The 11,790-nt window shown below is 46.3% G+C and overlaps 1 pseudogene; it reads right to left on the bottom strand.

The window, feature by feature from the left end:
- Positions 1–4,680: 4,680 nt before the first annotated feature.
- LOC129485706 (large ribosomal subunit protein P1-like) lies at positions 4,681–5,038 on the bottom strand (annotated as a pseudogene).
- Positions 5,039–11,790: the final 6,752 nt, after the last annotated feature.

The following is an 11,790-nucleotide window of genomic DNA, read 5'->3' as shown; positions in this document are numbered from 1 at the left end:
CTGGCCGTGTTTATGTTTTAAGCTAAGTGTTATTACAAAAGTCAAAAAAGATTTTAAAAATTAAAAAGTTTATAAAGCAAAAAAAATTACAGTTAAGGTTCAGTTAATTTATTATTGAGAAAGAAAAGTAAATTTAGTGTAGCTTAAGTATACTGTGTTTATAAAGTTTGTGAAAATAAAGTTTTAAAGTTGTTAGATCTTTAAAAATACTTTAAGTCACCAGGTGCGGTGACTTATGCCTGCAATCCCAGTACTTTGGGAGGCCGAGGTGGGCAGATCACGAGGTCAAGAGATCAAGACCATCCAGGCCAACATGGTGAAACCCCGTCTCTACTAAAAATACAAAAATTAGCTGGGTGTGGTGGCACGTGCGTGTAGTCCCAGCTACTCGGGAGACTGAGGCAAGAGAATTGCTTGAACCCAGGAGGCGGAGGTTGCAGTGAGCCAACATCACACCACTGCATTCCAGCCTAGCGAAAGAGCGAGACTCCGTCTCAAAATATATATATATTTATTTTAAGTCTTGGCCAGGCACAATGGCTCACACGTGTAATCCTAGCACTTTGGGAGGCTGAAGTGGGCAAATCACTTGTGGTCAGGAATTCAAGACCAGCCTGGCCAACATATTGAAACCCTGTATCTACTAAAAATACAAAAATTACCTGGGCATGGTGGCACACACCTGTAATCCCAGCTACTCAGGAGGCTGAGGCAGGAAAGTTGCTGAAACCCAGGAGGTGGAGGGTTGCAGTTAGCCAAAATCACGCCACTGCACTCCAGTCTGGGAGACAGAGCAAGACTCTGTCTGAAAAAAAAAAAAAATTAAGTCTTGAGAGGCATTTGCCAGTGATCTGAGTCATGTAGTATATAGTTACAATTTTTATTTTTTAGATTATAGATTGACTTTATTGTTCTTGTTTTGTGAATGACTAGGAGAGACTAGAGACCAGATTTTTCTTTTAATTATTGATATTTATTATAGATTAATTGTCTCTTTTATGGTCTTATATCTAACTGACTTCAGGTGGCACAAATGACCCCATGACTGTTAGATCTTCAGTGTAAGATATTCTATATACCTTCCCTTTCCACATGAAAAAAGTCCACCTTGACTCATCAAATCATTATAATTATAGTAGTTTACATTAATGTCTTATTGTAGTGTACAGTAATGTATACCACTAGGCCTTCATATTCAGTCACCCCTCACTCATGACTCACCCAGAGCAACTTCCAGTCCTGCAAGCTTCATTCATGGTAAGTGAGCTATGCTGGTGTAGCATTTTTTATCTTTTGTATGGTATTTTTACTGTACCTTCTCTATGTTTAGATGTACACATTCTTACCATTGTATTACAATTACCTACTGTATTCAGGACAGTAACATGCTGTACAGATTTGCAGCCTAGCAGCTATAGGCTGTACCACAGAGGTTTCTAATCTTTCGGCTTCCGTGGGCTGCATTGGAAGAATTGTCTTGGGCCACACGTAAAATACACTAACACTAACGACAGCTGATGAGCTTAAAAAAAAAAAAAAAGAAAGAAAATCACCAGGAAATCTCATAATGTTTTTTAAGTTTATGAATTTGTGTTGGGCAGCTTTCACAAGCTTGTCCACGGGTTGGACAAGCTTGCTGTACCACGTCATCTAGGTATGCAGTAGGCAATACCATCTAGGTTTGTGTAAGTGCACTCTATGATGTTCATACAATGACGAAATTCCCAAACGATGTGCATCTCAGAATGTATTCCTGTCATTAAGTGACACATAACTGTATTGAGAAATTTATCCTAAGGAATATCATAAGTATTTCCACATATCCTATTCTGAAGAAACAAGGTAGTGGACAGCAGGCAAAGGGATGACGTTGTCTAGAGATTTCTTGATGAACTAGATTCTAGCTGCAAAAACATGGAATTTGTATGACTGAGGTTTCAGATATTAAGCCCAATGGATTTTGTTTGTATATTCAGGTATGGCTTTGTGCTGATGGCCTTATTCTGCTTTCCCCCATCTGAATGGGAGAGTCATTTGCCTGCCTTCTGCCTTTTTTCTCTCTACTCCAGGAGCTCTGTAACCAGCAGGGGCTCAGAATGACTGAACTTGGAGCAAAGTATGTGTACAAGGCATCTTGTCTATGCAGCAGGATGTTAAAATGAGACTCTTTCAATCCTGAGTGTCAGCTGTGGCACCAAAGCTGAAAACAATAGAACTATTTTAATGCAAAGCCTTAGATCAAGTTGGAAGACCAACAGCCTTCCAAAGAAGGTTACGGAAACACCAGTTCTGCCAGCTAATCAGCTCATCGCCCACTTTGAGAGTGCACAGGAGAGGCTTGGAGACTGATTGCAGAGATGGGAGAGGATTTAGAGAATTCTTCCCAGTGCTGTCCGTGTGTGCTTCAAGGGGCCTCCAGAGAACCACTCTGAGATACTGATATATATCCCCTAGAGTTTGGGGAACATAAGGACTTGTTCTTCCTTCATGTCTGAAAAATTAAGTCTGTTACGCCAAAGGGGCCCAATCCAGACCCTAAGAGAGGGTTCTTGGATCTTGTGCAAGAAAGAATTTGGGCAAGTTCATAAAGTGAAAGCAAGCTTATTAGAGGAGTAAAGAAACAGAAGAATGGCTACTCCATAAACAGAGCAGAGTATGAGGTGCTTGCCTAAGTACATTTACAGTTAATTTTTGATTATATGTTAAATAAGGAGTGGATTATTCATGAGTTTTCCAGGAAAGGGACAGGGATTTCCTGGAATCGAGGGTTTCCTTTTTTTTTTTTGAGACGGAGTTTCGCTCTTGTTGCCCAGGCTGGAGTGCAAAGGCATGATCTTGGCTCACCGAAACCTCTGCCTCCTGGGTTCAAGCGATTCTCCTGCCTCAGCCTCCGGAGTAGCTGGGATTACAGGTGTTTACCACCACACCCGGCTAATTTTGTATTTTTAATAGAGACAGGGTTTCTCCATGTTGGTCAGGCTGGTCTCAACTCCCGACCTCAGGTGATCTGCCTGCCTCAGCCTCCCAAATTGCTGAGATTACAGGTGTGAGCCACAGCACCCAGCCCCTCCCACTTTATAGGGTAATTTCTGGACATTACCATGGCATTTGTGAACTGTCATGGCACTGGTAGGAGTGTCTTTCAGCATGCTAATGTATTATAATTTGTGTATAATGAGCAGTGAGGATGACTAGATGTCGCTTTCATCACCATCTTGGATTTCGCAGGTCTTGGCCAGCTTCATCATTGCATCCTATTGTATCCGCAGGGTCTTTATGACCTGTATCTTGTCCTGCTGACCTCCTGTCTCATCCTGTGACTAAGAATACCTAACCTCCTGGGAATGCAACCCAGCAGGTCTCATCTTTATTCCAGCCATCCACTATTCAACACGGAGTCGTTCTGGTTCAAGCACCTCTGACAAGTCTGTGGGCCAAAGGCTGAGTGAGAACAGTGTGTGGCAGGAGAGGAAAAGGACCTATCCTGGGAAGGCCTGGACTTGCAAGTTTCTGAGGGACGAAGATGCATGTTTTGTGTGGATCAGCTATGGATTCCACAACAAGACTGTCTTGAAATAGTGGAGGACCAAGAGGATCACGTGGAGGGGCAAGGTGATCCAAACAAGTGTTCCCTGAGGCATACACTTCAGGCAGCTGGAGATTCAAAGGGGAAGAGGCTTCAGTCAGCTAGCCAGAGGGGGTGTCTGTTCTCTCCAGGGACAACAGCAACCCCCAAAATGTTCCATAAGAGAAGATCCCCGCATTTGACATGAAACAGCTAAAAGATAAAGGTGCCAGATTATAACTGGGCAAGTCAAGACATTTTCTTCCCTGCCTGGGGTTGGGTTCCCCAGAAGCAGACTGTGAGATGAGGATACTATACAAGGGCTTCTGTGCTCCCAGGAGAAACCCACAGGGTGAGGGAGAAGCCAGAAAGGAAAGGGGAAAGAGCTGCGAAGAGTTGTGGTCTCAGGCAGAATTCCACAAAGGGGAGCTTGAGCCTGATCCTGCGTGGGTGCTCCAGAATGCAAGTTCCTCCCCAGAGTTTGTTCTTGGCCTGAGGCAAGGTTGGTCAGTCAATTCCCAGGCAGCTCTGGCCCTCTGTGCCTTCAGGCACAGTAGCACCAGTAGGAGGGCAACCTCCAAAGAGAGTAAAGTCTCTCCAGGTCAGGCGTGGGGGCTCACACCTGTAATCCCAGCACTTTGGGAGGCCGAGGTGGGCAGATCGCCTGAGGTTAGGAGTTCGAGACCAGCCAACATGGGGAAACCTGTCTCTACTAAAAATACAAAAAGTAGCCGGGTGTGGTGGCAGGTGCCTGTAATCTCAGCTACTCAGGAGACTGAGGCAGGAGAATCACTTGAACCTGGGAAGCGGGGGTTGCAGTGAGCTGAGATTATGCCACTGCACTCCAGCCTGGGTGACAGAGCAAGACTCCATCTCAAAAAAAAAAAAAGAGTGAATTCTTCCCTTGGTATCTGCGGATTGGTTCCAGGATTCCCACAGATACTAAAACCCTCAGATGCTCAAGTCCCTTTTATAAAAGGGCACAGTATTTACATATAACCTATGCACATCCCCCATACACTTTAAATCATCTGTAGATTACCTATACTGTAACACCTAATACTATGTAAACGCTATGTAAAATTGATTGAGACCTGTCTTAGATACTTTTGGGTTCATGTTACAAAAGAGATTTCATCAAAAAGACCAAAGTCTATGTCCTCATCAGCCTCCTCAGATTCTCTTTTCTTTGCTTCCACTTTCTTCTCAGCAGTGGTGCAGGGGGCAGGACCTCCTACTGGTGCAGCACCACCTCCTAGAGCAGGTCCTCCAGCCCCTGCATTGCAGATGAGGCTTCCGATGTCGACATTGGCCTGGGCCTTTGCCAACAAGCCAGGCCAAAAACGTTCCACATTTACGCCAGCTGCTTTCCTGAGCACCTTGGTCCTTATGCTCTGTGATGGTCACCTCGTCATCATTGTGCAGCATGAGGTCCCGGTAGATGATGCAGCTGAGCTTGGAGACAGAAGCCATAATGCCACAAGTGTGGGGTGGGCCCTGCTGGCACATTGCTGGTCACCAGATGAAGTGAAGGCCTCACCCCAACATAGCCTCAGCTTCCTCAGAAGGACTGAGCACCTTGGCCACAGCTGGAGAAAGGAGGTGTTTGTTGTGTTTTGTTTTTTGAGACAGAATTTCGCTCTTGTTGCCCAGGCTGGAGTGCAATGGCACGATCTCTGCTCGCCACAACCTCCACCTCCCGGGTTCAAGCGATTCTCCTGCCTCAGCCTCCCAAGGGATTACAGGCATGTGCCACCATGCTGGCTAATTTTTTGTGTTTTTAGTAAAGACAGGGTTTCTCCATGTTGGTCAGGCTGGTTTCGAATTCCCCACCTCAGGTCATCCACCCACCTTAGCCTCCCAAAGTGCTGGGATTACAGGCATGAGCCACCGTGCTGGGCCAGGAGGTGTATTTTTTAATTTGTATTTTTTATTGTATTGTTGCTGTTTTTTCAGTATTTTTTATCTGTGAGTGGAGGCAGATCCTGCAGGTGCAGAGGGCTGACTGTAGTTGGTATGGGCCATTAGAAAGGAGAGCACCTGAGGCCGGGCTCGGTGACTCAGGCCTGTAATCCCAACACTTTGGGAGGCCGAGGCGGGCGGATCACGAAGTCAGGTGATCGACACCATCCTGGCTAACACGGTGAAACCCCGTCTCTTCTAAAAATACCAAAAAAATTAGCCGAGCATGATGGTGGGTGCCTGTAGTTCCAGCTACTCGGGACGCTGAGGCAGGAGAATGGCGTGAACCCGGGAGGCAGAGCTTGCAGTGAGCGGAGATCGCGCCACTGCACTCCAGCCTGGGCGACAGAGTGAGATTACGTCTCAAAAAAAAAAAAAAGAAAGGAGGACACCTGAAAGCCAGGGAAGGAGGAATTTATAAACAGGGATCTGGGTGGAGCATTAACGGTGTCTGTTACAGATCATGCCACGCACTACTCAGGTCTCCTCACATCTTACATTAACTTCATTCTGTCACAATTTCTAGCACAAAACTTAGAGGAGGAGGGTAGAGGGATGAGCTTCAGCCCCTGTTGCTGCAGTGGTCTCAAGGCTATACATAATCATATTCATCATCTTCCTCTCTGAGTGTTCTAGGTTCCTCACACCCTTGACTTAACACTTCTGCTATTCTCGATGGCTTGTCTTGTAGGATGTCCCACACCTTCATCCTGAGGGATGTGAGGCTTGGGATCCTCATGCCCTTATCCAGCTGGGATTGCTGTAATTGGCCATTCACCATTACAACCATCATGGGAGCCAGGTGCAATGGCTCACACCTACAATCCTACTGCTTCTGGGGGCCGAGGTGGGAGGATTACTTGAACCCAGAAGTTTGAGACCAGCCTAGGCAATATTGTGAGACCTGCTCCCTACAAAAAAATTTTAAAATTAGCTGGGCATGTGCCTATAGTCCTAACTACCTGGGAGAGTGAAGTGGGAGGATCGCTTGAGCCCAGGAGTTTGAGGCTGCATTGAGTTATGATTGCACAATTGCACTCCAGCCTGGGCAACAGAGTGAGACACTGTCTCTTAAAAAACAGACAAGGCCGGGCGTGGTGGCTCACACCTGTAATCCCAGCACTTTGGGAGTCCGAAGCGGGCGGATCACGAGGTCGGGAGACCAAGACCATCCTGGCTAACACGATGAAACCCCGTCTCTACTAAAAATACAAAAAATTAGCCGGGCGTGGTGGCGGGCGCCTGTAGTCCCAGCTACCCGGGAGGCTGAGGCAGGAGAATGGCGTGAACCCAGGAGGTGGAGCTTGCAGTGAGCCGAGATCGCGCCACTGCACTCCAGCCTGGGTGACAAAGCAAGACTCTGTCTCAAAAAAAATAATAATAATAAAATAAAATAATAAAAATAAATAAAAATAAAAATAAAAAACAGACAAAACCGCCATGGGAGTACTAGGCTCACGAAGGCTTGTACCACTAAGGGAACATACCTTTACCTCAGTCCCAACCTCACTCATAGCCCCACTTCCGCTTTTATAACGATGTATCTCATCCACCTGGGCTTCTCTATGAGAACCTTCTGTTCCATTTCTGCCTCATTTCCCTTCAGCAGTCTCCATGTCTGTATTGATTTCCTATCACTACTGCAACAAATTACCTAGAACTTGGTGGCTTAAAACAACAGAAATTGGCCGGGTGCAGTGGCTCACGTCTGTAATCCCAGCACTTTGGGAGGCCAGGGCGGGCAAATCACTAGGTCAGGAGATCGAGACCAGCCTGGCCAACATAGTGAAAACCCATCTCTACTAAAAATACAAAAATTAAGCCGGGCATGGTGGCTCATGCCTGTAATCCCAGCACTTTGGCAGGCCGAGGCAGGCAGATCACGAAGTCAGGTTATCAAGACCATCCTGGCTAACACGGTGAAACCCCGTCTGTACTAAAAATACAAAAAATTGGCCAGGCGTGGTGGCAGGCTCCTGTAATCCCAGCTACTTGGGAGGCTGAGGCAGGAGACTGGCATAAACCCGGGAGGCGGAGCTTGCAGTGAGCCGAGATTGCACCACTGCACTCCAGCCTGGGCAACAGAGCGAGACTCCATCTCAAAAAAAAAAAAAAAATACAAAAATTAACTAGATGTGGTAGTGCATGCCTGTAGTCCCAGCTACTCGGGAAGCTGAGGCAGGAGAATCACTTGAACCCAGGAGGCAGAGGATGCAGTGAGCCAAGATCTCACCACTGCACTCAAGCCTGGGTGACACAGTGAGACCCCATTTCAAAAAACAACAGCAGAAATGTACCGTCTGGAGACCAGAAGTCTGAAATCAAGGCATGGGCAGGGCCGTACTCCCTCCAAGGGTTCTAAGGGAGGGTCCTTGCATCTTTTTTTTTTTTCTTTTTTGAGACCAAGTCTCGCTCTGTCACCCAGGCTGGCCATGAAGTGGCGCGATTTCAGCTCACTGCAACCTCCAACTTCCAGGTTCAGGCAATTCTCCTGTCTCAGCCTCCCAAGTAGCTAGAACTACACACATGCATCACCACACCTGGCTAATTTTTGTATATTTAGTAGAGATGGAGTTTCACCATGTTGGCCAGGCTGGTCTCAAACTCCTGGCCTCAGATGATCCACCTGCCTCGGCCTCCAAAAGTGCTGGGATTACAGGCGTGAGCCACCATGGCCGCCCTTCTTTTCTTTTTTTTAAATTGTGATAAAATACACATAACATTTATCATTGTAACCATTTTCAAGTGTACAGCTCAGTGGCATTAAGTATATTCACATTGCTGTGCAACCATCACCAGCACCCATCTCCAACACCTTCTTCATTTTCCCAAACAGAAACTTTGTGCCCATCAAACAATAACTCCCCATTTCTGTCTCCATCCCCTATGAGCTCCCAACTTCTGGCAAGTACCATTCTGTCTCTATGAATTTGACTACTCTAGGTATCTCATTAAGTGGAATCATACATCATTTGTCCTTTTGTGACTGGCTTATGTCACTTAGCATAATATCCTCACGGTCCATTCACGTTGTAGCATGTTTGAGACAAGGTCTCACTCTGTTGCCCAGGCTGGAGTGCAGTGGTGCGATCTCAGCTCATTGCAACCTCCACCTCCTGGGCTCAAGCAATCCTCCCACTTTAGCCTCCCAAGTAGCTGGGGCTACCATCACACCCCACCACGCCCAGCCAATTTTTGTAGAGATGGATTTCACCATGTTGCCCAGGCTGGTCTTGAACTCCCAAGCTCAAGCAATTCACCCACCTCAGCCTCCAAAAGTGCTGGGATTACAGGTGTGAGACACCACACCTCGCCAGAATTTCCTTTCTTCTTAAAGACTGAACAGTATTTCACTGGATTGACCTGCCACATTTTGTCTGTTATCCATCAATGGACACTTGGGTCGCTTCCCCCTTTTGGCTATTGTGAATAATGCTGCTATGAACATGGGTGTACAAACATCTCTTTGAATTCCTACTTCCAGGAGAATCACTTCAACCCAGGAAGTGCAGGTTGCTGTGAGCTGAGATCGTGCCACTGCACTCCAACCAGGGCAACAGAGGGAGACTCCGTCTCAAAAAAAAAAAAAAAAGAATTAACATTGTAACATTTCACCTAAAACATAGACACCCTGCAACTGTATGTATCCATTTATCCTTTCCCATCTTTTATGCGATAAATGTCATATGTATTATATCTACATACATTGTAAACCTCAGAAGACAAAGTTATACTTTTTGCTTTAAACTGTATTGAAAAGAAAAAATTGTCTTTTATATTTACCCAGTTGTTTACCACTTTCAGTGCTCTATTCTTTCCTGAATATCCGATTTTCCATCTGGTATCATTTCCTTTCATCCTGAAGAACTTCCTGTAGCATTTTTTGCAATGCATTACTGCTGGCAATGTGTTCTTTTGTTTTTCTTTTATATGAAACAGTCTTTATTTTGTTATCCTTCTTGAAGGATACTTTAGCTGGATTTAGAAGTTTTTCTTTCTTGTAGATGATGGTCTTCTGTTGTATTCATTTCCTGGGCTACCATAAGAAATTACCACAGGCTGGGCGTGGTGGCTCACGCCTGTAATCCCAGCAATTTGGGAGACCAAGGCATGTGGATCACGAGGTCAGGAGTTCAAGACCAGCCTGGTCAGGATGGTGAAACCCCATCTCTACTAAAAATACAAAAAATTAGCCCCGCCTGGTGGCAGGCGCTTGTAATCCCAGCTACTCGGGAGGCTGAGGCAGAATTGCTTGAACCTGGGAGGCGGAGGTTGCAGTGAGCCAAGATTGTGCCACTGCACTCCAGCCTGGGTGACAGAGCGAGACTCCATCTCAAATAAAAAAAGAAATTACCACAAACTTGGTGACTTAGAAAAACACAAATTTATTCTCTCACAGTTCTAGAGACCAGAAGTTTAAAAACTAGGCCGGGTACAGTGACTCATGAGCACCAAGGCCTTGTAATTCCAGGCCAAGGCAGGCGGATCACTTGCTCCCAGGAGTTTGAGACCACCCTGGCCAGCATGGCGAAACCCTGGCTCTATCAAAAATACAAAAAGTTAGCCAGGTGTAACAACATGTGCCTGTGTTTCCAGCTACTCAGGAGGCTGAGGTGGGAGGATCACTTGAGCCGGGGAGGCGGAGGTTGCAATGAGCCAATATTGCACCACCGCACTCCAGCCTGGGTGACAGAGTGGGACCCCCATCTCGAAAAAAAAAAAAAAAAAAAAAAAGCGTGGGTAAGGCCACACTCTGTCCAGAAGCTCTAAGGAAGAACCCTTTCTTGCCTCTTTCAGCCTCTGGTGGCTCCAGGCGTTCCCTGGTTTTTCGGCTTCATAACTCTAACCTCTGCCTCCTTCACACAGTCTTCTGTTTTGTGTCTGTGTCTTCTCCCCTAAGCCTTGGTGTTTCTCCTCTTACTTATAAGTATACTTGTCATGGGAGCTAGGGCCTACCTGGTTCATCCAGAATGCTTTCGTCTCAAGATCTTTAACTCAATCAAACCTGCAAAGAACCTTTTTCCAAATAAAGTCATATTCACAGCTACCAGGGTTATGATTTCATTGTATCTTTTGGTGGGGTCACTATTCAATCTATTACATGGCTTCTGGCCTGTATTCCTTTTTTTTTTTTTTTTTTGGACGGAGTCTCTCACTGTCACCAGGGCTGGAGTGCAGTGGCACCATCTCGGCTCACTGCAACTTCCTCCGGATTCAAGCAATTCTCCTGCCTCAGCCTCCTGAGTAGCTAGGATTACAGGTGCCCGCCACCACACCCAGCTAATTTTTTGTATTTTCAGTGAGACGGAGTTTCCCTATGTTGGTCAGGCTGGTCTTGAACTCCTGACCTTGTGTTCTGCCCACCTCGGCCTTCCAAAAGTGCTGGGATTACAGGCATGAGCCACTGTGCCCAGCCTTTTTTTTTTTTTTTTTTTGAGATGGGGTCTGGCTCTGTGGCCCAGGCTGGAGTACAGTGGCATGATCTCAGCTCACTGCAACCTCCGCCTCCTGGGTTCAAGCGATCCTCCCACATCAGCCTCCCGAGTAGCCGGGACTACAGGCACACACCACCACACCTGGATAATTTTTGTATTTTTTGTAGAGACAGGGTTTCACTATGTTGCCCAGGCTGGTCTCGAACCCCTGAGCTCAAGAGATCTGCCTAGCCTGACCTCCCAAAGTGCCAGGATTACAGGCATGGCCACCGAGCCCTGCCTGACAGGGTCTCGCTCTGTCACCTAGGCTGTAGTGCAGTGACGTAATCGCAGCTTACTCCAGCCTCGACCTCCCAGGCTCAATGGATCCTCCTATCTCAGCCTCCCAAGCTGGGACTACAGGGCACACCAGCACACCTGGCTAATTTTTGTATTTTTTGTAGAGATGGGGTTTGCCATGTTGACCAGACTGCTCTCAGACTCCTGGACTCAAGCAATCCTCCTGTCTCAGCCTCCCAAAGTGCTGGGATGACAGACAGGCATGAGTCACAGTGTCTGGCTGGCCTTCATTCTTTCCCATGAGAAGTCAGGAGTCCTTAGGGTTGGTGTTCTCTATCTGTCATTTTTCTGTGGATGCCTTCAAGATTTTCTTTTTATTTTTGCTTGTAGCAATTTGACTATAATGTGCCTAGGCATGGTTTTCTTCACATTTGTCCTGCTTAACAGTTGTTAACCTTGAATCTATAAATCGATGTCTTCACAAATTTGGGGCAATGTCAGTTATTTCTTCAAATATTTTTCATCCCTATCCTCTCTCTCTCTCTCTCT

Source organism: Symphalangus syndactylus, chromosome 7, assembly GCF_028878055.3.
Source record: "Symphalangus syndactylus isolate Jambi chromosome 7, NHGRI_mSymSyn1-v2.1_pri, whole genome shotgun sequence".
In the NCBI taxonomy this organism is placed as follows: domain Eukaryota; kingdom Metazoa; phylum Chordata; class Mammalia; order Primates; family Hylobatidae; genus Symphalangus; species Symphalangus syndactylus.
Note: the sequence above shows the minus strand (reverse complement) of the source record. Positions and strands in the feature narration are given on the sequence as shown.